The sequence below is a fragment of the Lutra lutra genome, chromosome 14, assembly GCF_902655055.1.
Source record: "Lutra lutra chromosome 14, mLutLut1.2, whole genome shotgun sequence".
Classification (NCBI taxonomy): Eukaryota; Metazoa; Chordata; class Mammalia; order Carnivora; family Mustelidae; genus Lutra; species Lutra lutra.
This window is the reverse complement of record NC_062291.1, coordinates 82,104,541-82,130,098: the sequence shown is the minus strand read 5'-3', so window position 1 is coordinate 82,130,098 and position 25,558 is coordinate 82,104,541. Positions and strand designations below refer to the sequence as shown.

Below are 25,558 nucleotides of genomic sequence, written 5' to 3'. Positions count from 1 at the left end.
AGCGGGCGCGGGGCTGGGACTGGGGTGGGGAGGATCGGGAGCCGGGTGGGCGGAGGAAGGGGGTGGGGTGGGTGGGGAAGTAGGAAGAGGCTCGGCGGCGAGGGGAGGAGGAGGAAGGGAAGGGGAGGGGTAGGGTGGGGAGGGGAGGGGAGAGACCCGGAGGGGAGGGGAGGGGAGCGGAGGGGAGGGGAGGGTGGGAGGGGGAGGGGCGGGGAGCTGGAGAGATTAAGTTTTTGTGTGTGTGTCCCTGTGTGCGTGTGTCATTTTAAGGTGGCCCGGCAGCGGCCCAGAGGAGCCGGCGGCGGCCCAAGGAGCGAGGGAACGAGCCGGGAGCCATGCCGCGCTGAGGGGGGGCCGCACAGCCGCCGCCACCGCCACCGCCGCCGGGTGGGGTGGGAGGGGCGGGAGCCGCCGCCGCCGCCACCGCCTCCCGGGTGGGCGCCCTTCGCCGTGGACGCCGGCGGCCCGGGACGAGGTAAGAGGGGCCCCGGGGGAGGGCTGGGGCCGCTGCCGCCCCCGCCTCACCTGCGGCCGCGGGCTGGGGGCGCCGCGCCCGCGCCTCACTGCGCCACTCGGCGAGGGGGGGAGGAGGAGGGCGAAGGACACGGAGCCGGCATCCGAGGACATCTTTGGTCTGCGCCCCCGTGTCCCCGCTCGGCGCCCGGTGGTGGGAGCCGGCCTGGAGGTCCCTGCCTGCCGCCCCCCGCCGCCGATCGCGCCCGCCGGCTGCCGTTTGTGCCAGGATTTTTGTTGTGATGAGAGTTGATGAATGCGAAGTAGGCGGTCACCTTCCTTCCCATCAGGATTGGCAAAAAAAAAAAAAAAAAAAAAAAAAGAAAGAAAAAAGAAATCCCGAGCGCGGCGGCGTCCGGAGGGCAGCGGCGGCGGCGGCGTCTCGGCGACGGTTTCCTAGGCGCCCCCGGCTCCTGCTCCCCGAGGCCGGTGGGTGCGCGCGCGGGGGCCGCCCGCGACCCAGGCCGAGCGCGCGGCGCGCCGCGGGGACAATACGGCCGGATCCCCCGGGACTGGGAGTCCGAGCGCGCGGGGCCTTAGGCTTGCGGGGCGGGGGCGGGGGGGAGCGCGGGGGTCCGCTGGGAAACCGGGGCGCGCGCGGCTCAGGGCCCCCGGGGAGCGGCCCCTGCTGGCCGGGGATCCCGCGCGGCGCCCCGGGAGCGCAAGTGAAAGAAGGGAAAGGAGGCGAAGTGGAACCCTTTTGTTTTGCCGGCCCCGCATTGTTGGCTCCTCCGGGCAGCCGGGCCACATCTGCCGCCGCCGCCGCCACTGCCGCGCCGGGCTCGGCCCGCCAAAGTCGCAGCGGGGCGGGGGCCCGGGGCTGGCCGGGCGACGGGCGCGGGCGGGGGCCGAGCGGGCCGGGCATTTCCTCTGCCCGTCCGCGCTCCCGCGGGCACCACTTCCTCCTCGCCCGCCGCCGCCGCCACCGCGGCGAACCCGGTCTGCCCGCCTCCCCCTCCCGGGCTGCACTTTTCGGGTGGGGCGAACCAAAAAGAAAAAGTTTCGCAGGAGGGGCTGGCGAGGGCGCGCCGGGGGCGGCGGGGACCCGGCGCGGCACAGCGACAGCCGGGCCGCCGCGGTCGCCTCTTCCTCCTCGTCCTCCGCGGCGCAGGACTGACCCGCGAGGCCGAGGGGCAGCATCTTTCTTTCTCTCCCTCCCGCTCTGCCCAGCGCTCCCGGGCAAGTTGGGCAGTGGCGCGCGGGAGCCGGGGCGCGCCGGGGCCTTTCTCCGGCGGGAGGCCCCGCAGCGTAGCTGCTTCGCCCGCAGCCCACGCAGCGTCCTGGCGCTGGGAGGCCGCGGGCCCGGGAGCTCCGCGCGGTCACCGCCGGCCGCGGCGAGACACACACGCGCACACACACCTCCCGTAGCTCGCTCTCTGCCGCGGCGGATGGTCACGGACCCTGTGTGTTCGTGTGCGCGCGGGTGTGTGGGGTGCCCCCCTTCCCGACCCCGAGTACTTTTCCCGGAGGCGGACCCCAACAGCAGTTGGCTCCAGGGGTCCCCATGTTTAGTATTTTACAGGGGGAAGGAGGAATTTTTCGTAGAAATCCCGCTCGCTCTGCGTCCTTGCGGTGGAGGCTGCTGGCAGTGGCCTATGTCGTCCTGCCGGGCTCACTTGCCCTATCCAGGGTAAACAGATCTTTCTGGGTTTTTTCCCACCTTTTTTCTTTAAAGATTGGAGATCAGGTTAAGTTCTTAGAGAGTCAGATGTGAGTGGCTTGAAGGGTAGACAAGAGAATTGTATTCTATAAATATGCATTGGGAATTTAAAATGCTAAGTGCCTTATTTGCAATTCTGTTGGATATTCTAGAGACTGGTATATTTTTATCTGACATGGATAATTTGGAGGGGACGTATATTTTGGTTAGTTTACAAAGTGATTTTGCCTCCCGACTTCGGCGAAATGTATTAAACTCTCCTACTACTCTTTCAAAGAAGAGTCTCTACTAGGTGCTTGGGTTCAAAGACAGTTTTAAAATTAACCTCGTGTTCAGTACCTAAGACTGCTGTTCCGCCTGTAGGGTTCTCATAGTGGAACTAGTTTTCATGTACTTCGGAGAATTTCAGTGTTTGGAAAAATTTTTAAGTAAATCCTTTACGTTTTGAAGTAATGGTGCTTTCAAGGATCTTGTTTTTATAATCATTTGATTTCAAAGAGTACTTCTTACAGTAATTATAAAGTGATATTCAAAATGCTAATTAAATACTTTAAGTCAGAGCAGCTTTAATATTGAAACAATCAATCTTTCCTTCTTTCTTTTTCTTTCTTAAGTAACAGGACTGTATCCTAGAGTTGAAACACTAAGAATCCTTTTGTCTGCCATCAGATCTCTGAACTGCTGTGACACTCTCCTGTAAAAAAACAAAACAACAACAACAAAAAAAACACAAAAAACCCCACAAGAAACCTGGTGCCCTTTTTATTGCCCCCAAAAGAAAAGTTAATGAGATGGTAGGTTTCAAGCAAAAAAGCAGGCCTTCCTTCTTGCAAAATATGCTTACAGTTGCCATTGAAGTTGTATGTTAACCGTGAATGCACTTGCCTTTAATGAAGCTGGTTTAATCGTTCACACTTGATCAAGTATAACAGGACCAAACAAAGGAAATAAGCCAGCATATTTCTGTAGAGCGTTGAGGGGTTTAGTGTAAGTGTTGATGTCGGGTCACCCCCTCCCCCCACTCTGCCCCTAGTGAGAGGGAGTGAGGTTGAAGGCAAAGGGAATTTATGGCACTGATTGGTTTTTCTGTGCCTCAGGGGTAGGGGACCCCAGTTTGTCCCTGTAGAAAGCAGTTATTAGAGGGAATTTTTAAAAAATCTTGGCTTTAGAGCTTGTTTTGAACCTGACAATAGGATTTTTTGGTTTAATCCTTTTTTCTGTTTGGGAAGGTAAGGCTGGGGTGGGGGGTGGTATGTTGTCTCCCTCATTTCTGATTGTACCTTAATAAGGCTGAGTGGATGGAGGGTGGTGTTGCTCTGCAGTTTGAGTTCCAAGCCCTGTGTATTTACTACTTCACTTGGGATCTTTTGAAACTGGCCCTTGAAAGGGTGTTTTCCTGGGGGAGGGGCAGCGTGAATTACCTTTTCTTAACTGTGATTTTTCCAAAAAACTTCTTTGTCCCTAAAATGTATTTCTTTGCTAGGCACAAGTTGCAACTTATTCTGGGACTTAGTCATCAACTCAAAGAAGAAATATTTGCAAAGTGTGTCTTGTTAAGGTTAAGAAAGTAAAAAAAGTTTCGCTACTTAAAAACAAACACTACTAGCATTGTAAAAATACACCAGTGACATACTTTGTGAGATATTTTGGCCTTTTAAGACCCAGGGCACACCTGTTCCTGTCCCTGCAGGGTCGAGTTTGCTTTCCTTGGCATTGTTAATAAGGTCGTGTACACAGGATGAAACAGGAAAACTTGCTATCTGTATAATCATTAACTAGCCAATCAGTTATCCTTTCAGGGAATAATCGATAACTTTACTCTTGACTTTTAACACCCCCCCCCCCCAAAGAAATTATCTCTGTAAGTCTGGCAAGTGTTTTAAAGAGAGTCGATGAAACACAGCCCCAACAACAAACGAACCAAACTACAGATGATCCGACAGCTTTTGCAGTGTTCAGCGTAGCTAGCCAGCCACAGGGTCAGTAAATGATGAGTGCATAAAATCAGAACTGAACAAGCAGTGCCCAGGGTTTGAAAAGGATATTGTTGGCAACTGTTTGAAATACTAAAGCAAAGGGAGCTCAGGATGGCTCACACCACTTGAAATCCTTGAGATTCGAGGATTAAAAACAACAAGGGCCTGCATCCCGGGCACACCCCTTCTTTGAGATCCAGCACCACAGTGCCATTTACCAAAAGTCCTTTTCCTTCATGAATCACTTTTGAATGCAAAGTTACACCCTCCGCATTTAACCACTTTCCCTAAATGGAACAAATTTAAAGTGGAATGGCCATCCCGTTGTCATTTTCTTTTCTCATCTTTCTTTCTTTTCTTTTTTTTTTTTTTTTTTTTTTTTACCGCTGTCATTTCAATAGAGAAGGGCTGTCATCATGTCGTCTGTGAGTGCAGCCTGGGTCCCTCTGTGAATAATCTTTCTATCAGTGACAAGCAGCAGGTTAAGTGTCCTGTGTCCCTGATACAGGCCACAGACTTAGATTCATAAAGTGCGTGATTAGGGGAGGGAATTTTATCTGTTGGGGAGGGCACAACTCAGGTAATCTTTCCAGTGGCTGACTGGTAATTCCATCACAGAGGCCGGAGCACAGTGTTGCAGTAATTATAAAATGGGAGTGCATTTTGCCTGACGCTTTGAAGAGAAGTACTTGTGCTTAGCAGAAGTGTCTGGGTAGAGTGAAATATCGGGATGCCTTTTCCTCCATGATCTTCTGTGAATCGCTAGCTTAGGAGTGCTCGCGTGGACTACTGAAAAACTTCTAGGAGGCACATGTAAATGCTGGAATGGGTACACTCTGAGGCCACACTGCCTGGATAGATATCCGTTTTCTCCCTTACAGCTGGCGAGCACGTCCTAATCCACACTGCGGCTGTTAAGGTTACGGCACATTGGGAAAGGAGGGAAAACTCAAGGCTTCTCCCCAAGGATGAGCTCGAGAAGTTCATTTTTTTCTTCAAGTCTGTGTTTGACAGAACATGTATCAAAGACCTATGGAAAGGGTTTTTTTTGTTTGTTTTATTTTATTTTATTTTAAGCCCCATCTTTGGATTTGGAAAATTATACTTACTCATTGCTAAAAACTTCAGAACCATTTTCAAGGTGTTCCGTGTTTCTTTTGATCATGATTTAATGGATGGCATCCAGAGGCCATCAGTGTGACTTGCGTGATACTCACAAATTACTGTTGGGGCAGATTCTACAGTGTGTGTTTAGTTCTCATTATCGATGTTTTAAAGCCTAGATTTATGGCCGCACTTGGGCATTCAGGACTTCTCCGGTGAAAAGAAGGACTTTGCGCATTGTGCAAAAAAAAGGGGGGGGGTGGGGGATTCACAAATGAATACAGAATGTACAATAGGGAGAGAGCCAGGCCATTGTTTGTGTGGAATGTTGACAATGGGAGCCAAGGGGCAGTTTGGCCTTCATTCTTCCAACTGCTCGAGAACACAGAAACTTGGGGAGCTGCGGACAAGATGGGAACCAGAGGTATACCGGCATACTCATCTGCCTTTTGCCTGGCACGGCAATGTGGGCCACTGGTCTCATTTCCAGAGTTTTCTTAGAGGGTGGTCTCTTTTGGACTGATGGGGACCGTTGTGTGCTCTTCTCGATAATCTGCTTTTTGGAGTAAAGATTCTAAAGGCAGAGAGAAGGGTTCTTCAAAGAAAAGTGTAAAAAGCAGACTCCTCCTGCCTCCCCGCCCCTCAAAACGCAATTTTAAAGAAATCCTGTTGAACCTTTACCAGAAATTGAGGCATTTTATTTATTTATTTATTTATTTATTTATTTTTTTATTTGACAGAGAGAGATCACAAGCAGGCAGAGAGGCAGAGAGAGAGGAGGAAGCAGGTTCTCTGCTGAGCAGAGAGCCCGACGCGGGGCTCGATCCCAGGACCCTGAGATCATGACCTGAGCCGAAGGCAGCGGCCCAACCCGCTGAGCCACCCAGGCACCCCAAATTGAGGCATTTTAAGTCGCAGGAAACTGTCACGTTTATTTTTATTATTCCTCATGCTGAAGTAGTTTTTAATCTGTAGTGTTGGGGAAAGTAGAGCTAAAGTGAGTATCTGTTGGATTTTCATGTTTGGTTGGACAGCTGTCATTCCTGAAAATATTCCTGTATGCATTTTTTCCCCCATGCACGGAGCCCTCCTGCTTCCACATGGGAGCTGGGGTTCCAGAGCTCTGTTCCAGCTCCACGGTTCAAGTGGCAGTTATTACTGTGGCCTTTCTCTTTTGTCCCTCTGCCCTAAGTGGGATCAGCATAGACATCGACTGCCATTGGGGGCTGATGCCTGTTCTGATTTTATCGAGGTGCACTTGGTTGAGAACTTGAGGGCCAGGTGAACTTTCCCATCTCTATCAAGACCATCCCTCCTTGAGTCAGTGTTTTAGGGGTGATCTGCTTTAACTGTTTCCATAACTAAATTTAACAGATGGTGGCCAAAAGTTGGCTTACTGTTCACAAAAATGCAGATAAAATGAATGGGTTCTTATTTGTGGGGCAAGTGATGCTTTTGATTTTATGGGGAATTGTGATTCTCTCCTAGATAATGACAGAGACTTCATTTTCCCGGTGGTATTTAGAAGGATGTTAATCCCCAAGAGCTTTTGTTGTCTGAACTTGGTGGGCTGGTCTTTGGTGGTTGTTTTCTGGGAGTCCAAAAAAAGTCAGGGTGGGGGAGGGTTGTTGTGGTTGTGAAGGTGGGGGAGGGCAGTGCTTTTCATTCGTTTGGCTCTTAAAGTCTTTCCCACTTGTAAAATGCAAAAAAAAAAAAAAAAATGCACCTTCCTTTGTGTTGTTGCTTTAACCGCCTTCAGAAGCAACCTATTGATCAGCAGAAATGTGCTTTTTGCATTAAAATAAGCCCTTAATTACGACTTGAAAGACACTGTTCCTGGCTTGAAGATTGATTGGAAATAGTGGCCATATTTCTGTCTCTCATTCTAGCCTACGTAGTGGCAGGCACTGGAAGGGCCATTTTAAAAGACGTGTAACTTAGGTGGCCAGCGGGTCTCTCTGCAGCATTGGGACTAGCCAAGGGCTTGTAAACTCACTGCTGTGCTCCAGCCAGGCCTGAAATCTGGCCTCCAGCAGTCTGTCCAAGTCCAGGACAGACAAAAACTTCATTATGGAGTCAAGGAGTCCCAGGAAGTTTTTTTGGAAGGAACAGTAGACCAAGACCACAGAGGTCAACTCTTCTGGCCTAATGGCATGTCCCCCCCCCCCCCCCCCCTCCAGTATGGCAACTTAAAAAGCCTACCTAATGTTGAGGCCTCGCAGAGAGCCAGTAGCAAGGTGGAAAGGGCCCAATCAATGGGAAAGTGCTAGTAGTGTACCTGCCCCGGGTGTGTGGGCGGGGGACAGAGGAACTGCAGCTGAAATTCTTTGGCTGTAGGGGGTGTGAGGCAGGGAAAAAGTTTGTGCACCTTTCCTGTTGAATGAGCTCTGTCTGGGACTTTATTATTCCGCTGATGGATGTCTCTAGTGCAGTAGGCCTGGAAGCACAAACAAAGTCACAGTGTATCTTCTGCGTGTTCAGGCCCAGTGGGCTTGGGGAAGGGGTGGGGGCGGTGTCCGCAGGCTCTTCTGGGTGGTGCAGACCCTGCCGTGGGTTGCAGCTCCCAGGTTGAGTCAGCAGTGAGCCAGCCTAGAGAGCTAGGCTAGAGAGAGCCCAATAGAGTGCTTGACACCCTGTCCTGAAATGGTTGAGGGGACTGGGAATGTTCCCCCTGGAGGGGAACAGTCTCACTTGGTCACATGGACTTGCTTTGCTGGGAGGGACGGAGCTGTGGTGACACCAGGGAAACTTTGCTGGACAAGCTGCCAGGCCAGATGGTTGCAGGGCTCCTAGCATGGGCTGAGCTTGGCCGACTGCTGTGTGAGGTGTGGATAGGTCAGACAAAGCTTTCCAAACACCAGAGACCACCAGGGTAGCCCTCACTTGGGGACACTTGCCTAATGAACTGCGTGGGGTTGGGGAGAAACGCTACATCTTCTTCCCAGTGGGGGTGACATATTTTAAAAGTTTTTTTCTGTCCCTTCCCCAGAGTTGGAACTGTGGTCTGCGGCGCTGGCCGATTGCTCCGTCTGCCCTTCAGGGACTGGATGGAGCAGGAGGCCCAGCGTGGATACCAAGTGGGACTGGTATTTCTACCGGAGCGCTCAAGAGATGTACCTTATCCTTTTTCTCAGCGATTTCCAGTTATGAGCTAGAAGTCACTCCAGGAGGGCAATGAATAAAGAGTATATTTTCCTGTACAGATATCAGTATGCACATATAAGTGCCTACAAGTAAAATCTTAGAATGTTTTTGATCTTAAAACCATTTCGCAGTCATTAATCTTCACGAAGCTCCTGCGGGCTAGGTAAACGGCAATTGCTATTTTGCTATTTTGCCCGACGCAGAAAGAGTGAAATCACCTCCCCCACCTCCTGGAGAGGCTGGTGTCCGCCTCTGGTTTCCGTAGCGCGCTGGGGGTGCGGGGGCCCCGGGAAGCCCCCACGTTCCGCCCTGAGGGACCACGGGGCGACTTCCGGTCTCCTGCTTGACCTTCTGATGCGGGGAGGGCGAAGTTGGGCCTGGGAGAAGCCTGGCCGCCGCACCTGGCCGGGCCCTACCTGGAGGGGGCGGGGTCTGGCCGCGCTTCACCGCGCGCCGGGACTGCTGGGGTGCGCCGCCTTGCTGGGGGGACGGGCGTCTGCGGCTCCCGGGGTGCGGGGACCCTCTGATCTCTGGGGCCCGCGGACCTGCCGACTCCCGCCTCCCCTCCGGGCCCGGGAACCTGGGGCTCCGCCCCCCCCCCACCTCGGACCCGCGTACCTGGTGGCCCCGCCCCTCCCCCTCCGGGGCTCGCGTACCTGTGCCCCCCCCCACTTGACACCGCCGGAAGCGCCCCTCCCCTGGCGGTGTCCCTTTCACTTGTAAATAGCAGCCGTTTCTCGCTGAGGGGAAGTCATCTAGAGGTGATAGAAATGGCCCCTGCCCCCCCTGTGCCCACTTCCTCCTTCCTGCCACAGGCATTTCTGCGGGGGGTCCGACTCCGGGCGGCGGGGGTCCGGCCGGACGCCGCCCACACCCGCAGAGACCTTCGCGGCCCTCCCGGTGCCGGGGCGGGACAGGGAAGGAACCACCAGACGACTCAGGACTCGGAGGTGGGTCCCGAACCCGCCCCCGAGGCCCGGAGCTGAACCAGGTCTGGACATGCCTGAGTCACCCCACCCCGCAGCGGCCGTAGGCTCCAGGGACCCCAACTTGGGGGTCGCCTTGTTCTTGTCTGGACCCCTCCATCCCCAACCACCAAGGGGACAGGGGGGTCGGCTGATTCGGTCGGCAGAAACGCACAACTTGGCCGGCTTGGCATCCCGTCCCCTGGGCGGTGTCCCTGCCGTCGCCCCTCCTGCCACTTTCCACCTGGGGTGTTTCACTGGTGCTAACGATGGCGCCGACCTAGTTGCCGCGGCTTCCGCGGCGGCTACCCGGGCCTTACTCCGCTGGTCACGCTGCGGGTCCTGATGGGCCGGTGACTGAAGCCAGGATAGTCTTGGGCTTCTCCACATTGTACCGCTCTTCTTCCGGCTGAAGGAATTTCTGTGTGTTTGATTCTTCCTATCCTGGTGGACTTCATTTGAAACTCAATTCCACCCAGGCCTTTTAAGTACCACTGTTTTGTGAAGGTAACATCTAACTACTGTTTATTGAGCATTTACTTAGTATCTTTGTCGCATGAACGCTTGGTGTATGTTGTATTTGATCTTCACAGTAAGGGGGGGTGATGTCAGGCGCAGGAGGCACTGGGGTGACTTGCCTGTCACCCCCTGCCCCAACGGGCAGAGCCAGGCTGTTGGCAGTGGGGTTCCAGCAAGATTCCTTGGCAGAGGAGGAACTCCTGCGTTGGGAGCCTGTCCCGTGACCCTGAGAGCAGAACGGAAGTGAGAATTCCAGGCTTACCCCAAATCTGGCATGTTCTCCCCAGGATTCAGATGGGCTTCTCAGAAACAAGTCGTCTTTCTCAGGCCCGGGTTGGTTTCCAGATCACATGGGGCCCTGAGAAGTCGGCTTGTTATAACTTCCGTCTCCGATTAGTGATCTTTTGTTAGCATCTCACAATCTAATGCCAGGGAGGAATTTCTAGATAGTTTCCTGGACAAGGCCTGTTTTAAATTCCCTACAGTTTTTGAGTTAATGAACAGCATGGCTCTTGAGAGAAACCTCGGGCAGGCTTAGCAGTCAGGGGCCCTCTTGGATGCACGGGGATAGTTCTGCCCCTCTGGATCCCAGAAGGAGCTCAGTAGCCTGGCCCAGTGCTGTTGTTCCATCTACGTTCCTTCATTTACCCTTGGATCCTCTCCCAGGTAGAAGTGATGCTGTTTCACCAGTGAAGAAACCAAGGGTCAGAAAGGTTAGTAACCAAGGGAGCCAGAAGTTTAGCTGAAGTCCATCTTGAGCTGGTTTCTCTGTAATTGATTGAGACTTTGGGCTTTTAATTGCAACTTGGGTACAATTGGGGATGGCCAAATTAGACCCCTTCAGTGCTCCTGATCTCATTTCTTCCTTGCTTTCCACCTGGGTGTCTGATGCAACTACCCCACCCCCTCCCAACATACACACACACACACACTCTCTCTCTCTCTCTCTATGTGGATAGCTTTTACAGTGCTTAGGGTTTTTGGTGGTAAAATTGTATTTGGTGGTCAGAGTACCATTTTATCAGACTCCGATTTCCAAGTTTGTGGTCTAGGTTAGTGATCTCAGAGTTTTTCAGTGCTAGCCCCCCTGCTTGCTGGTGTGTGCCCCTTTCTTGGGGAGAGGCTGGAGGTGCTGGGTGGGGTGCTCCCTTCCCTCCCTCTGGCTGCCGCTCACTTTCCAACAGGATTCATGCTGCACTTCTTCCAACAGGAGTTGCTTCCTGTGTTCTACATGGGGGGATCTGGGAGAGGAGACAGGGAAGATGGGGAGGATTTCATCTAATTGGAAGAGTCTGTTTGCACCATTCCTGTAAAAACCGGCCAGAAACTTGATTCCACTGGGTAAACCTCCTTTGGGTGGCTGCCCTGCGTTTGTGTTGGCCTTAGAAAGGAATTCGAAATCATACTCGTGAACAAAAGCAGCAGCTTTCTTTTCAAATAGTCTATCAGAACTGAAAGGGAATGGCACGAAGTTGGGTGTGTCCTGAAATCTGGAGAGGAGCCTGCTTGGGTGATGAACTCACCTGAATGGCAGCCGGAGAAGGTGACGTGAGAGCTCTCCCTGACCTTGGCTTCCTTTAGGGTAAGGTCCCCACAAGGTGGAGATTTTCCTGAAAAACAGGCTTTCCTTCACTGACAAGATTTCCTTCCCGCCCTGCCAGGCTGCTCTCCCTTTTGCGAACACGTGTGTGCTTGGGAAGTGCCCGCCGTCCTTGCTGGTGGGGGAGGGGGGTTCCGCAGACGCCCCATCTCACTCAGTCTTTGGGTTCTTCCTGCTCTGGAGGGCTGAGGGGAAAGGCCCGGAAGGGGGGTGTCTTTTGACCAGCTGGTCCCATCAGCCCCGGTGTGCTGGCTCGTGTGCTGGCTCGGCTCTAGCTTAGGTAATGATTGTATTCTTTCTGTTTTAAGTCCCCTGTGCAGGTTTCAAACAGGTCTCCATGCTGCTTCCATCCCCACAGGAGAGGGACTCCGGGGGACAGGAGAAGGGGGAAGCTGCTTTGGGCCACGCCTCCTGGAGAGGGAACGGGGCTCGGTCTTAAAGCGTCTCCACCTAGATGACACCCCGATGTCCCTGGCTGGCCCCACCATGCAGGCTCGCCATAGGAGCCGGGGGTCGTGGGTGCCCTCAGAACCGGCCTTCGGATCTGTGGTGTAGAAGGTGTGTGTCCCTGTCCTGTTCCTTGTTTCGGGGTTCCCTGGCTCTGTAGAAAGGTCCCTCTGGCAGGACACGGGCCATCTGATTAGTGTCCCACATGTCCGTGTTGGTGCCGCACTGAGTACACCAGGTTTCCCAAGCCCTGATTTTTCTCCGTCTCGGCCCCTGTGCAGGTTCTGTTTCTTCTGCTCTTCCAAGGTGTGGGTTGCTTTTCAGTCAGGGCGGAGGATTTTTCTTTCTTCTTCTTTTTTTTTTTTTTTTAAACACACATCCTTTCTTCTCATTTCTCAACTAAGCCTGGGATTAAGACTGTGGCTTCGACTGACAAAAGCCAGGAGATTTCAGAATTAAAGTTGGAATTCTATCTGTAATGATGTCTTCCTGAGTATTTAAGGAGGACTTTGAACCGTGGGTAATTTTTTTTCCTTCCTGAACTGGCCAGATGTGCTCCCAAGTTGTAGGCAAAGGAAGCAGCTCCACGTGATTGGAGTTTTCTTTGTGATGATTGTGACCTTGCCTTAGTGGAGTCCCCTGTGTCCCAGGGGCGCAAAAGGGAAGAGGCTTGTGATGGGCCGCTGGTCGATTTGTGTTCTTACTGTGTGTGTCACGCGGGCCCGAGAGCTTCGAAGCCGCGCCCCTCCCCAGCTCAGCAAAACCACTTGAAATGCACTTTGCAGACTAACTCTAGTTCTTTAAAATGTTTCTCCACCAGAGAGATTAAAAAGTTGGGTTTTGTTTTGTTTTGTTTTGTTGCGATTCCTTTCATCATCTGGGGTAGCTGTGGCAGGCCGAGGGCACCCAGAGGGTGCCAAGGCAGAGGGACGGGTGGGCAGCCGGTCTGGGTTCTCTTGTTGCTGGGGGAGGGGGCGGGGCGGGGTCTTGCAATAACCACTTTTTGGCCTTGCCTGGAGCGGGGAGTTTCGCAAGCGGGTGATCACTTGGCAGGGCAGGCTCCAGGGTCAGATCCAGAAGCTTTGCCCCGGGCCATCCCAGCAGCCCACCTGGGAAACCGGGGTGATCTGTGTTCTCTGCCTGTGCACTTGGGTGAGGGAGAGGAGAGGTCCCACAGAGAGGTTGTGAATGTCACCCTTCCCAGACTGATGCTAGGCCCAAGGAGAGTCGCCTCTGTCCTCAAGACCCTAGGAAAGGCAACAAGATAAATATGGACTGACCAGCTGGGGAAGAGGCATCAGATGGGACAGACGGTTTGAGAAAGTGTATGTGGCAGAGGAGGCAGAGAAAGCTGCTTGACTGCATTTGGGATTCACGGAAGCCTTGGAGAGGACTTAATCTGAATCTAAAATGAGGGTCAGAATTTTAAACTACTTGGAACAGGCCTGACACATCATAGGTATTTGTTAAATTTTTAAAAATGCAAAATACAGACAAATAGATCAGCCTCTTCTGCTCCGAGGTGCCATGTGCCCATTGGAACAGGTTTCCTTGTGTGCCCCTCACACCGCCACAGTGGAGATCAGAGAATCCTGACCTTGGCAGTGGAAAGAGGGGTTCCCCTTGAGTGTTGGGGACAGGAGAGAAGGCTCCCTGGGCTTTGAGATGGGGCTTGCTACGCACATGGTGGGCCAGGTCCTGGGAAACGGTCCCACAATGGATGGGAGGTTTAATCCTTTGCGTACAAAGGATGGGTGAGTTTTATGGAGCCTGGTGAAGTGCCAGGTGAAATGGGTGTGTAGTGAGTAGTGTTTGAGGGTGGGAGATCCAGATCCTGGTGCTGTTTTAAAAAAAAAAAAAAAAAAAAAAAAACAAGACAAAACAGGGATATAGGGGTGGTGGCTGGTTAGGCTAGGGAGCAGCCCATCTTCTCGATTTCTGGGGCCAAAGTGATAACCCGAAATTCATATTGTTTTTAGACTGGAATGTTACTCTGTATTAGGTCACTCTGAGACCTCATTTACTGAGAAATGCCCAGTAAACTATTTACTTTCTCTTTAAGACCTATTTTCTCTTACTTTGGAGAGAAGGATAGAAAGGAGTATTGGGTGCTGCCTACCTCTGCCTCAGGACGGGCCACGTCGGGGCTCCAGCTGCCGCTGCCCTGGACAGGTGGGGTCCCCTGGAGAGCCAGCCCCATGCTCCCCGCCCCTTCTCTACAGAGTTGATCAAACACAGTACAGGGACCTTGACTGGCCACATTCCTAGGGGAATTTATGCCGAAGGCACTAGGGCAGCCCCCTTCCCTGCCAGCTTTTGCCTTCACATGCTCCCGTCCCATCTCCAGGCCCCGAGCAGGCAGTTGGAGGGCTGGGGCCTGTCCCGGAGAATGGCTTGTTGGGGTTGCCTTCCTGGCACGAGGTGGCCCCTTGGCCAGCAGCAGCTCTGGTGATTGGCCCGGGCCCAGCTGGGTGGCCAGTTTGCTGCATGTGTTCCGCCCCCCGGCCCTGGAGATAGGATGGTACTTGCTCATCTCCTCCCAGGACTCAGGGGGACTGACAGGGTGCCCATTGGGGCCAGGCACTGTGTGGGTGCGCACATGACCACCCTGGGCAGAGCTCCCGCCCTGCATTTCCTGTTGGGCTACAGGTTCGAGTAGTAGGGTCCTGTGAGCATGAAATGGCGAGGCAGGGGTGCGGGGGGGGGGGCGGGGGTGGGGAGCTGTGTTCTGGAAGATGTCCTACTGGGGTCCGAGGAAGGGACAGTTTGTTGTCTTCAGGGTGGGCTGTTCATTTCATGGACCAGCAACTTGTTTGGGCTCAATTCATGCCTTTAAAAAAAATCTCCCTTGGAAAGCAAGATGATCCTTGAAAATGCCCTTGGGAGGCAGCTGGCACTGGAATGCAAGGGCATCTCAGGGGTCAGGGGCCAGAATGTCATTTTCCCACTTGAAAATCCCAGGGAGAGGTGCACAGTGACTAAAGGCTGATACATGTGGGAAGGGCTCAGGTGTTAGCTAGTTGTCTTACCTCATCATCATCATTCTTGGTGATGGGGGTGGTGGTCTAAGAAGAGTGGGAACCATGGGTAGTACCTGGGGCTGCGGTGGGTGGTCAGATACCCGGGACTAAGTCCCCTTCTGTCTCCGCCTTTTTCAAGCTACCTGCTACATGGTTTGCTACATCCCTCTAAAATACCACCTTGGAGTTAGAGTCCTGGATCCAAAGGGTCCTTTGTGCCCTGCTGGGTCAGCGAGAGTGCCAGCGCCCCTCAGCCCGCCCCTGCCCCAGGTCCTGCTCTGGCCTGGCCCGTGAGTGGAACCCACGGGTTCAGTGAGTGTATCAAGTGGTAAGAACCTGGCTGTGGGCTTGGTGGTTTTCGCATGAGTGATTCGTGCTGTCCCCAGGGAGGGCCTGTGCCCAGGTGGTTTGAGAGGGTGGCCTCTGGAGCAGGGCTTGTCCGGAGCCCCGGCTGGCCAGGAGTCCGTCTCCTGGAGCTGCACCCAGCCTACTGTGGGAGAAGCTCCAGGTGGGGCCAGAACAGCTCTATTTTTAGCAAACTCCTCCCGGTGGCTCCTAGTGCAGCCAGCCCAGAACCTGCCAGCTGCACACACGACTGTCCTTCTCGAGCAACAAACCGCTCCCCAGCACACATCCATACTCTCGAGTCTAGTTATTGAACATTTGGCATGACAAATGATTGAAAGATTTTCCATGTCTTGAATAACCCCCTCCTCCTCAAAATCTGAATGAATAGATTTGGAAACAGAAATATGGATTTCTGCCTGGACGAGTCTGATTCTTTTTTTTTTTTTTTTGGTTTAAGAGGGATTCTCCACCCCTTAGAACAGCACCAGGCTTTCCTGGGGATGGGAGGGAAATTCTGTGTGTCCCTGTTCACAGTGGAGCTGGATCTGTACTCAGATGCTCTTGCCATGGAACTTTCTGCTGACCAGTCAGCGGTGTCCACCAACGGGGCCTGGGCTGAGTGTCACAGCATGCTGGCAAGGGGAGAAGTTGGTTTTACAAATTATATTTTAGTACAAGGTGAGTCACTTTAGGGAAGCACACTTTGGAAATCTGCGCGCGCAAACGGCAAGGGTTGGGTGTAGCAGGCGAGCACCAACAAGGTCAACGCCAGGCCTGTCCCCCTCGCTTCGCAAGTGAACCAGTGAACCTCTGGTAGGTAACTCTTGTAAGCCGGTGGTGTTCCTTCCCTGTGTTTCCAAACACAGATTTGGGGACAACACCTTCTGTTTTTGAAATGTAAGTAAACACATTTTGTGGCAGACCCTTGTATCTTAATCAGTGGATTTATTAATTAGTAGGCTTTGCTGAGGCTGATAGCTTGTGTTTCCGCATAGATGACAGCTTACCTTTATTCTATGTGTAGAAACACTTTGTGAGACACGAGCGGGACACGAGCGTACTTTGTTTTGTTTTTTAGTAACAACCCTGACCTGAGGCAGTGAGGGGGTTGGGTTATCTCCCCCCACTTAGGGAGTCGGTGGAGGGGGTCTCACAAGCCACGTGGATGGGCTCCCAGTTCGAAAATGATGGAGCTGGTTCTGACCTGCCTCTTCTGCCCATACCAAGCTGTCTGAAGAGCGGCTTTGTATTCAAATAACCCAATTTTTTTTTTAAGGTTTTATTTATTTGAGAGAGTGTGTGCACGCGCGTCTGCACTTACACCTGCGCGTGAGTGGTTGGGGGGCAGAGGGAGAGGGAGAAGCAGACTCCCCACTGATTTGGGAGCCCAACCTGGGGCTTGATCTGGGGACCCTAAAGTTATGACCTGAGCTGAAGGCAGATGCTAACAGAGCAGCCTCCCCAGGTGCCCCTCAGATAGCTCAATTCTGAGGATGGGGGTGTGTGTACCAATTGGAAGGCAGGGTGGGGGTGTGGGGAAGTCCATCTGGTTTCAAGAATCTGGAGCCTTTGGCATGAGTTCCTGGTGGTAGGGTCAAGGTGAGCTTGGAGGAGGGATATGCATGGTGTCCTCAGGTGAGTGATTTAAGGGGCCTCTTACTTACTCCTTGATCTGAGGTTGTTAACTGTGGTCTTGAGTTTTTTTGCCCTTTCTGTTTTGGGTAGCTGCTTTCCAGGGGAAGATATGGATACCTTTTGACTTAGACACAGAGACATTTACTGTGAGAGAAATTCCAGCCGTTAACCTTAACCATGACCTGGCCAAGTGGCACAGGGACAGATGTCTGGGGCTACGACTCTGCTTGAGTATGAGAAGTGGAAGTCTTCAGATGCTAGCAGTTTCTTTGGGGGCTGCTTTTGGACTTGGGTTAGGAATGAAATGACTTTATGATTTATGATGTTTATGAAGACTAGTGTACCTATCTGTTTTCATATAGAGATCTTAATAGAGATTAAATACAAAATAAAGAAGAACGCATGAATGAAGATATTCCCATAAGCAATATTGTAGTGTTAGGCGGTGTAATTATGTTTTGTACACTTCCCAATTAAGCAGTTATGCATTACTGGAAAAACCACCTTTAAGAGATTTAGGAAAGCTTTATAATTTTGTAGATCAAATAAAAACAGATGCATCATATTTTATGCATAGGGTTTAAAATTTTTACGTTCTATGATAAAGTAACTCAATGTGGATTGATTTGTGGAAATTTATGCAGTGACACTGAGATGCATTTGCTTTTTCTGAAAATGACCTGTTGAACAAAAATCTGCTTCTTCAGCAAATCGAGCTCCTGCTGTGCGCCAGCTTCCAGGCGAGAGCAAGGGGCGTTTATCCTGAACTTTAGCAACATAGTGGTGACCTTTCAAGAACTGGAATGGGCGCAGGGGGCTTCTCCACGGCATGGGTGGGCAGTAGGTGATGCAGACCTGCTGGAGGAATTGACACTCACGGCGCTCTCTCCCCTGTGACAGAGGATGTGCTGTGCAGAGCTTAAGAACATAACCTCCAGGGCGCCTGGGTGGCTCAGTGGGTTAAGCCGCTGCCTTCGGCTCAGGTCATGATCTCAGGGTCCTGGGATCGAGTCCCGCATCGGGCTCTCTGCTTAGCAGGGAGCCTGCTTCCCTCTCTCTCTCTCTCTCTCTCTGCCTGCCTTTCTGTCTACTTGTGATCTCTCTCTGTCAAATAAATAAATAAAATCTTTAAAAAAAAAAAAAAAAAAAAGAACATAACCTCCAGGTGGGCCCTTCCGTTGGGGACACCTGCCCCCGGTAAAGTTCTTCGGAAGTGACCCCACTTCCTTGTGCCGGAGGGTCTTCATGGTGGGGTGATAGGTACTCTGGGAATCTGGGAGGGAGAAGTGAATGAATTATGGCAAGCCCTTGATATATGCCTTGAGGAAGATCTCCAGTGTGGGCATTACTGTTATTATTATTACTATTAATTATTACTGATATTATTATTATTATTATTACTGTTATAGTAGTAGTTAATGTTGGAGTGCAAAGAATGAGGTGTGGGAGTGGGAAGGACCTTGGGTCTGAAGAGGCAAAGAGAGGGCCCAGAGGGTTGCGGGGTGGCCCTGAGTTCAGATCACCACAGCCAGACGTGGCTTTTTGTTTTTTAAGATTTTCTGTACTTGTTTGCATGAACACGCGCGCGCGCGCGCGCGCTGAGAGAGAGAGAGAGAGAGACAGAGAGACAGAGGGGGAGTGAGAGGGAGAAACAGACTCCCCGCTGAGCAGAAAGCCCGATCTGGGGCTTGATACTCACCCTGAGATCATGACCTGAGTCGAAGGCAGATGCTTCACTGACCGAGCCACCCAGGGCTCCAAGACATGGCATTTTAGAGTGATGGTTGTGGGGCCTGGGGGACTGGACCCGCTGTGGCCTCCGTGGGCAACGTGGGGGTTGGAGGAGCTGTCGGAAGAGTCTTTGGCGCTCAGACTGACGGGTCCCGGGGGCCTGGCGGGGTGGTGATGCTTGGGCTGCGTGCACGGTAGGTCGCGCGTGGGGGCTTCTGCTCAAGCACTCGGGCTGCAGGCTCGGTTGTCCTCTTCGGCCAGCTCATTTCACACCAGAGCTTGAGTGTCTGTTTCATTCTGGGCTCCTGGACATGACCCTGTTATGTTCCTCTGCAGAGAAGCCCGGGTGCCAAGATAGGGCTGAAGGCTGTTTTGTCACGGTCACTTTATCCTCTGTGCCCCCCCACCCACCCCCATTGGTCATCTTCAGGGACATGCGTGGTGGTGATCCTCTAAAAAAGGGGCCAGCAAGGGAAGGCTCAAGTCTTGTCCTGGCTCTGCCCTCAGTGTGCTGTGTGACCTTGGGTGAATTCCAGCGCTGCCCCTCTTTCTCCTTCAGTGGGGGTCCCTGAGTTCTCTGGATTGGGGCACGCCTTGGGGTCCCTCCCTATGGGGACTCCTCTGGCTGGGGGGACCTCCAGGGGCTCTCGAGGGCTACTGGCTGGCCCTTGCATGCGTGTCCCACACTTCCCCGGGATGACAGTGGCAGTCCTCAGCAAGGGTAGACCCAACCCCACTGGGGATCTTTCTGAAGGGAGCAGGGAGGGGCTGGGGGGAGCCTGCCCATTCCTGGCTGGACCGGATGCCTCTGCACTTAGATTAAAGGGAACTTCTCTGAGGATGGAGGAGACTTTGGGGTAAGGTCAGTCAAGGCACAGTGCTTGAAGGGGAGTCTCAGTTCTCCTTTCCCCCATGGCGGTGATGGAAGTGTCTTCCCTGATAAGATTGTTCCAAAGCACCGCTGAGTTTCAGGGACACGGCCAGCGTGTGTGCAGCAGGGTCCTTCCTGCCTGTGTGGAGACCCTTCTGGGGGTGGGGATTGGGACGGAGGTGATTTCCCCGGGGGAGCTGGAGGCTGGGGTCACCGTTCTGGGACTGCAGTTGACTGCCCAGGGGAGGATGTCTGTTTTATTACTTGTTTTGGTCTTTCGTGGGGGTGCACTTTGAGAAACTTTCACACAGGTGTAATTTTCCTGTGTCAGTTTCACCTTCCCGCTTGCTGTTCTGCAAGTTTGGCCAAAGATACCTACAGCACGTGGCTGCAGAACCAGTTCCAGCACCGAGGAAAGTTGTGTTCTGTGTTCACGTCTCACCCCTGCCAGCTTGCCCCTTCCGGCTTGCCCCTGCCGGCCACGGAGGAAATTGCCCCTTTTTGTTAGTAGAAAGGCCAGGTCTCGGAAGTTCGGCGAGGTAGCTAGATGTGGCCTGTGAGGCACATCTTTGATGCCCAGGGGTTTCACTTGGCTCAGGGGCTCTCTAGTCACAGCGATAGGCCTCCCTGAGGAGCAGGCACCCATGCAATCCCAAGGATGTCCGAGACTTCAGGCATTTGGCCCAGGGTGGATAAGGTGGACCCAGGGTCAGTCCCTGCAGTTGGAATCTTGTCTGCCCCATGAAACCCCCTAAAGGTCCCCTTTTCTCTCCCCAGAGGGGTGAGTTCCAGACCCACACATACAGGCCAGGGTGCTTCTCAGGCCATTGTCCCCGGGACAGCTGCTCACCCTCCTCCGCACAATGTCCTGCCAGCCCTTCTTGGAAGGTGCCCAAAGACAGGTGCTCCTCTGTCCACCACAGCTGCTGGCTCCAGGGCCAGAGGGATCAGGAGCGACCACCACGTCACTGCTGGCAGCTTTCTCCTTCCTCCTCCTTGGGGGAAGTGGCTTTGGAGCAGGCAGGCAGCATACTTACTGGGTGCTGTGGCCATTCGTGTTCTGTGACTCCTGGGGACACGGGGCAGTGGGAGACACTTGGGTCCCCTTTTGCCTTCTTGCAGTGGTCTGGAGGAGAACCTGGAGGGGTTGGAGGACTTCCCTGTGGGAAGGTCAGCGGCTGCCAGATCCAGCCGTGGGCTGCCCCCTCAGCCTCCCACCCCAGTACCTCTGCTCCCGGTAGGATCAGGGTCTCTGAGGAGGGGTATTTAATGAGGCAGTGGGGACATGCAGGAGAGCGCGCCCCCTGTCACATTGCATGGGGGGCCAAATCCACTGGCTCTCCGTGGTATTTAATATCCTCCTATTTCTGTTCAGTTGGGAGGAATTTTATGAAATGAGTCTGGGAATTTTTAAAATTGCTAGCTGGGGATCGCTACATTTATTGATTTTTCCGGTTGCTGCTGGAAATGTCTTCAGTCCTGGTTCTTTGCTTCCCCACTAGGGCCCCAGCACTTAGGGTGGGTGAGAGCATTCCTCCTGCTGGAGGGGCTCACGGTGCATTTTGTGTGTGTGTGTGTGTGTGTGTGTGTGCTAGGAAGCCCTTTGATGCCTGCGAGCTCTGACTCAAACTGACCTTGGCCCTGGCCTGAAATTTACGTCTAAGCATCCTTGGCCTCTGGGGGGAGGTCGTCTGTGGGCTGCCATCCAGTGAGTGGTTGGAGACGCAGACACATGCATATTGGACTTGGGGAGCTTCTCGGTACAAGGACACTAGAGCCTGGGGTTAGTGGCAGGAAGGTTGGCATCCCCTGTCCTGGGGGCTTCGGAGGACAGTGCTGTCCCAGGCTGGAGAGCCTACAGGGCGTGGCTACAGTGCAGTCCTCTGGGCACACCCTGCCATCATAGCCTTGTAACTGGGGTTCCCTGCACCACCCTTGGGGAGGGGTGGGAAGACTTAACCTGCTCAGAGGCTGGAGTTTTATGGGAAAAGTTGAATGTCTACAGGTAACAGAAAAGTGTTTGATGTTCTGAAGGGTGTCAGTAAGCAAGACAGCGCCATCCAGGGCAGTCAGAGCTCTCAGTGGGTCTTGGCCCGTGGCGGTGGTGCACAGCTGTGAGCGCACAGTAGGACGGTGGTTCCAGGCTGTCCAGGGCCTTCCCAGGCCCTCCCTCTCCCCTGCCATGGGCTCCACGGCTGTGTCCACAGGGTAAATTCTAGGTGAGAAGCCACTCGCTTGGGTGGATCCTGCCATTCCAGCGGCCTGGGAGGGAAGGGAACGGGCAGCCGCTGTGCTTGGCCGGCAGGGTGAGCCCGGTGCTGCCCTGTATGCCCCGGCACAGCTGGAGAACAGGAACATCCCGAGGTGTGCACGTTGTCAGATGACTGTTTCAAAGGGAGCCAGTTAAGAAAGAACTTGGCGTGTGTTCGGGAATACGGAAAATACATTCCTCAGGTAGATAAGTAATCATACAGCTGCATTTTCTGGAGTACCAGGAGTGTACCAAGGAGGAGGATATAAAAATAAAGGTACTTGGTGCATCCGTAGTAAGGGCAGCGAAATGCCGCTCACGGGCTGGCTGTTCTCTGTGTGTTTGGCTCAGGGAAACTCGGTGACTCGCCTGGGACACGGGTCTTCGGGGACGGCTGATGCGCGGGAACCGCAGGGGGACCGAACGCAAAAGTGCACCTCTGCAGAGCTGGCCATCCGAGCGAGCCTGTGGACGGGGACGCCGGTGGGTTTGGGTTCCCTGAGTTGTGCGTGCAGCTCACACTCGGGAGCCGTGAAGCTTCGAGGCTCTGGGAGCCGACGGGCGTGTCAGGGCGGTGCTCTCTGAGGGCAAGTTTCCTGACCCGTTTACATCTGGGGAGTGGTTTGCTGGTCTCATTTTTTTTTTTTTTAACCCTTTTTGGCTTGGAGAAATTTTCCCTCCGGGTATGGTAATTTTCCTTTCCTAATGTGTAAATTGATTACAGCCGCTCTTTCAAGTCTTGCTCATTTGATTATCCACGAGCCTCCTTCTGCCTCTTATTTAAACTTATTTTTAGCACAGTCCTTGAAACCTCAGTGTGAGACTGTCCACCTTCTGCTCTCTGAGCTGCCGAAGGTCGTTTTAATCAGCCCCATCCACCAGTTGCCTTGCGAGTCATGCTAACGTGGGAGGAACAGGGCCGAGGGACAGGGCCTCTTGGATGAGCCTGGTCTGCTCTGAGTGCCAGCCTGCTGCCTTCCGCTCCCGGCGGGAGAGGGATGGGCGAACTTGACCGGACCAGCGGCCGCCTGGATCCAGGCAGCCCCACTGACGCTGGGGTTCTAGGGCGGGGAGCAGACACACTGTTGTCTCCAACCAGCCCCCAGGTGGGCCGACTCCTCGCAACCTGCCATCAGTCTGAGCAGGACTTTGTGTCATTAGGTGTCTGTTCGCTGCTTGGCCAGTGGTGTGCTTCGGTGCACGCTGATTTACCAGGGTCTGGTAAATCGGGGGCAGGGGAGAGTGTGGCTGCGTTCGGGGGTGCAGAGGTATCCCTCGGCCCATCCCCTGGGGTTGTCTTTGCGAAGGATTTTCACGGGGCCGCCTTCGTCAGCAGCCAGTGACTCCCGGGTGTTTTTCGGAGTGTCACCTCGATAAGAATAAAAACGTTTTTTTGGTGCTTGATTGGATTTGTTTGCTAGAAGATTAGTACAAAAGCAGGAAGGAAAAAGACTGTGTGGTGGAGGTGATTGCTAGAGACTGGCAGAAGGTTATTTAGGGATTTCTGCTGACAGTCCTTGTTTAAAGGACTTCCCTGCGAGATTTATGAAGCCTTTCCAATTTATTGTCTTTCCACGTAAGGTAAGCAAATAAATAGGTAATTCTCTTTTATTATAAACCTCGCCAATGTTAGATTAAAAATAAGAGGAAACTGGGCTCCGTTTTTCCAGCCCAGTGTGTTTCTGGAATTTGGAAAGCATCTTGGAAAGCCTTTTTGTTTTGTTTTTGGCCCAGGCACACTGTGCATTTAAAAGATAAGTCTGACCCTTGATATCATGTGTGTTGTTCACCATCCTTGAAGGGAACCAGCTGCGCGCTGCCTGGTGGGGGATGGAGACAATGGGGGCGGGGCTGGACGTTGAGCCGGGGCCCCCAAGGCCCTGCTCTGGGTTGGGTCCCTGTGGCTGCACCCAGAAGGGGGACCCACATCTCTTTAGGCCTGGATCGTAGCCCTCCGTAAAACATAGAACCCGTTCTGATCAGACTGGAGCTTTTCTTCCTATACCCTTCTTCTGTCCCCTTGATTTCCCTGTCCCTTTTTCTTTTGAGACCCTTCTCGGAAATTCTTGGTGCTTTCCACACTTTGGTGAATTGTGATTTGGGCACCATTGGTGTGTGAAGGACCCAGTTGGGGAACTTAGGTTTTTAGGTAAGCAGGAACATATTACTTTGTAAAAAATAAACATCTCCTCTTGGAGATTATGTCAATGCTGAAGATTTGGGCGGGAAGAGTTTGGTGACCTGGACCCTCCTAATGCTACCCCCCACCCCCAACCTCCGCCTGCCCAGAGCCCACTGGAAATTGCTCTGGCCTCTCCCAAGGCTACAGGCAGTACATCTGGGGAGACATCCTGTTAGCCTCTGGGGAGAACGTGTTGTATGTGTCTGTCCCTAGATGTCCATGGCTGAGTGGAGCTATTTTGGAGGGAGTCATAGTTAGTGTTTTGTAACAGACTGTGGGGTCCGCGATCCGCAGCCCCTGACCTGTGGCGGGTGCACAGTGTGAGTTCAGGGACGTCTCTGCGGGGTGGTTTCAGGAGTAAAATGGTACCCGAATAGGGAGGCCTGAGGTGCTGAGAAGGGTGATTCCCGGGAGAGTGGGCTATGTGGGGTGGGTTTGCTTTCCTTGTTGCCTCTTCCTTCTCTGGGCACACGGAGGGGAAGTGGGCCTTTCCTCCTTTCAGGGCTCCTGAGCTGTTGGGGGGTGGGGTGTGGCACAAAGTGTGGCCCAGGCGGAGCCAGGCCTGGGGACAGCAGCCTGATAAAGCCTGACAGTGGTCCCGCCCACAGGCGGGGCGCAGGGGATACTCGGGACCCAGGCTCCTGGCCACATGCACTGAGGTCAGGGAAGGCGTCTTGAAGGGAGTGGCCTATGGGCTGTAAGTTGCAGGTGGCCGTGAGGAGGGACTGCTGAGTTCCCTCCAGCTTGTCTGTCCCGGAGGCTACCCTGCCCTCCACCTGGCCCCCTCCGGCCCCATCTTCCTCATCCCTGTCTGGACCTGACATCACCTGGGAGCTTTGACAGAAGGTCTGAGCCCAGCCCCCACCTTCAGGTTCTGAGTCCCCGGTCCTGGGGTGGGACCTGCCTTGGGTCGTTTGAAAAGCTCCCAGATGATTCTAATGGGCCTCCAGACAGAGAGCCACCGCCCAGCTTACCTGCCCTCAACTGGGGCTGCTCGCCCCTTTCTGCCCGTGGCCACAAGGCATGCGCCCGCAGACGTGGTCGGTGGGGGACGGGCCGAGATAGCCTTCTTGGGAACACAGCTCCTCAGACGCGCATCTGACGTGACAGGTACACCCGTTCTGCAGGGCCAGACGCCAGGTGACCCAAAGCCGCTCACGGCCCAGTGTCAGAAGCCGGAGCCACCGGCCAGTTTCCCTCCAACAGGTGAGGGTCTTTGGGACTGTGCCATTTCCTCTGCAAGGCTCTCGTGGAGTTAAAGTGGGGTCAGGTTTGCGGACAGGTGGCCCTGAGAGCACGAGACGGGGCGGGGGGGGCGGCCTAGCTGCTGGGATTCCAGCTGCCTCAGGGCCCCTCCTGCTTATAGGAAAGGAAAGCTGCGCCTCCCGCCTGGTGAGAAGTAGCTTCCTGGAGCGTCCAGATCTTCCTGCCCGGGTCAGTGGTCAGTGGGAAGGAAAGTGGGCTCTTGCTTCGGGAACAAAGCTGGAGGCAGGGCTCAGGCCAGTGGACCTCTCAGGGCTCCATCCCTGGGGGTGGGTGTGAGCCCCAGAAATGGCTCTAGCCAAGGGGATGGGGTGGGGAGGGTCTTAAAC

The 25,558-nt window shown here is 53.7% G+C and overlaps 1 protein-coding gene across 5 annotated transcripts in view; it reads left to right on the top strand.

The window, feature by feature from the left end:
• Nucleotides 1-25,558, top strand: part of CTBP2 (C-terminal binding protein 2) — a 154,299-nt gene that overhangs the window by 200 nt on the left and 128,541 nt on the right. For 4 of the 5 annotated variants that reach the window (XM_047703476.1, XM_047703478.1, XM_047703473.1 and 1 more), the window contains exon 2: nucleotides 271-475. The gene's annotated coding sequence lies outside the window, so the exon portion shown is untranslated. Of the gene's footprint in view, nucleotides 1-222; nucleotides 476-25,558 lie in introns of those variants that run through there. The other variant, XM_047703474.1, reaches the window with a different exon arrangement.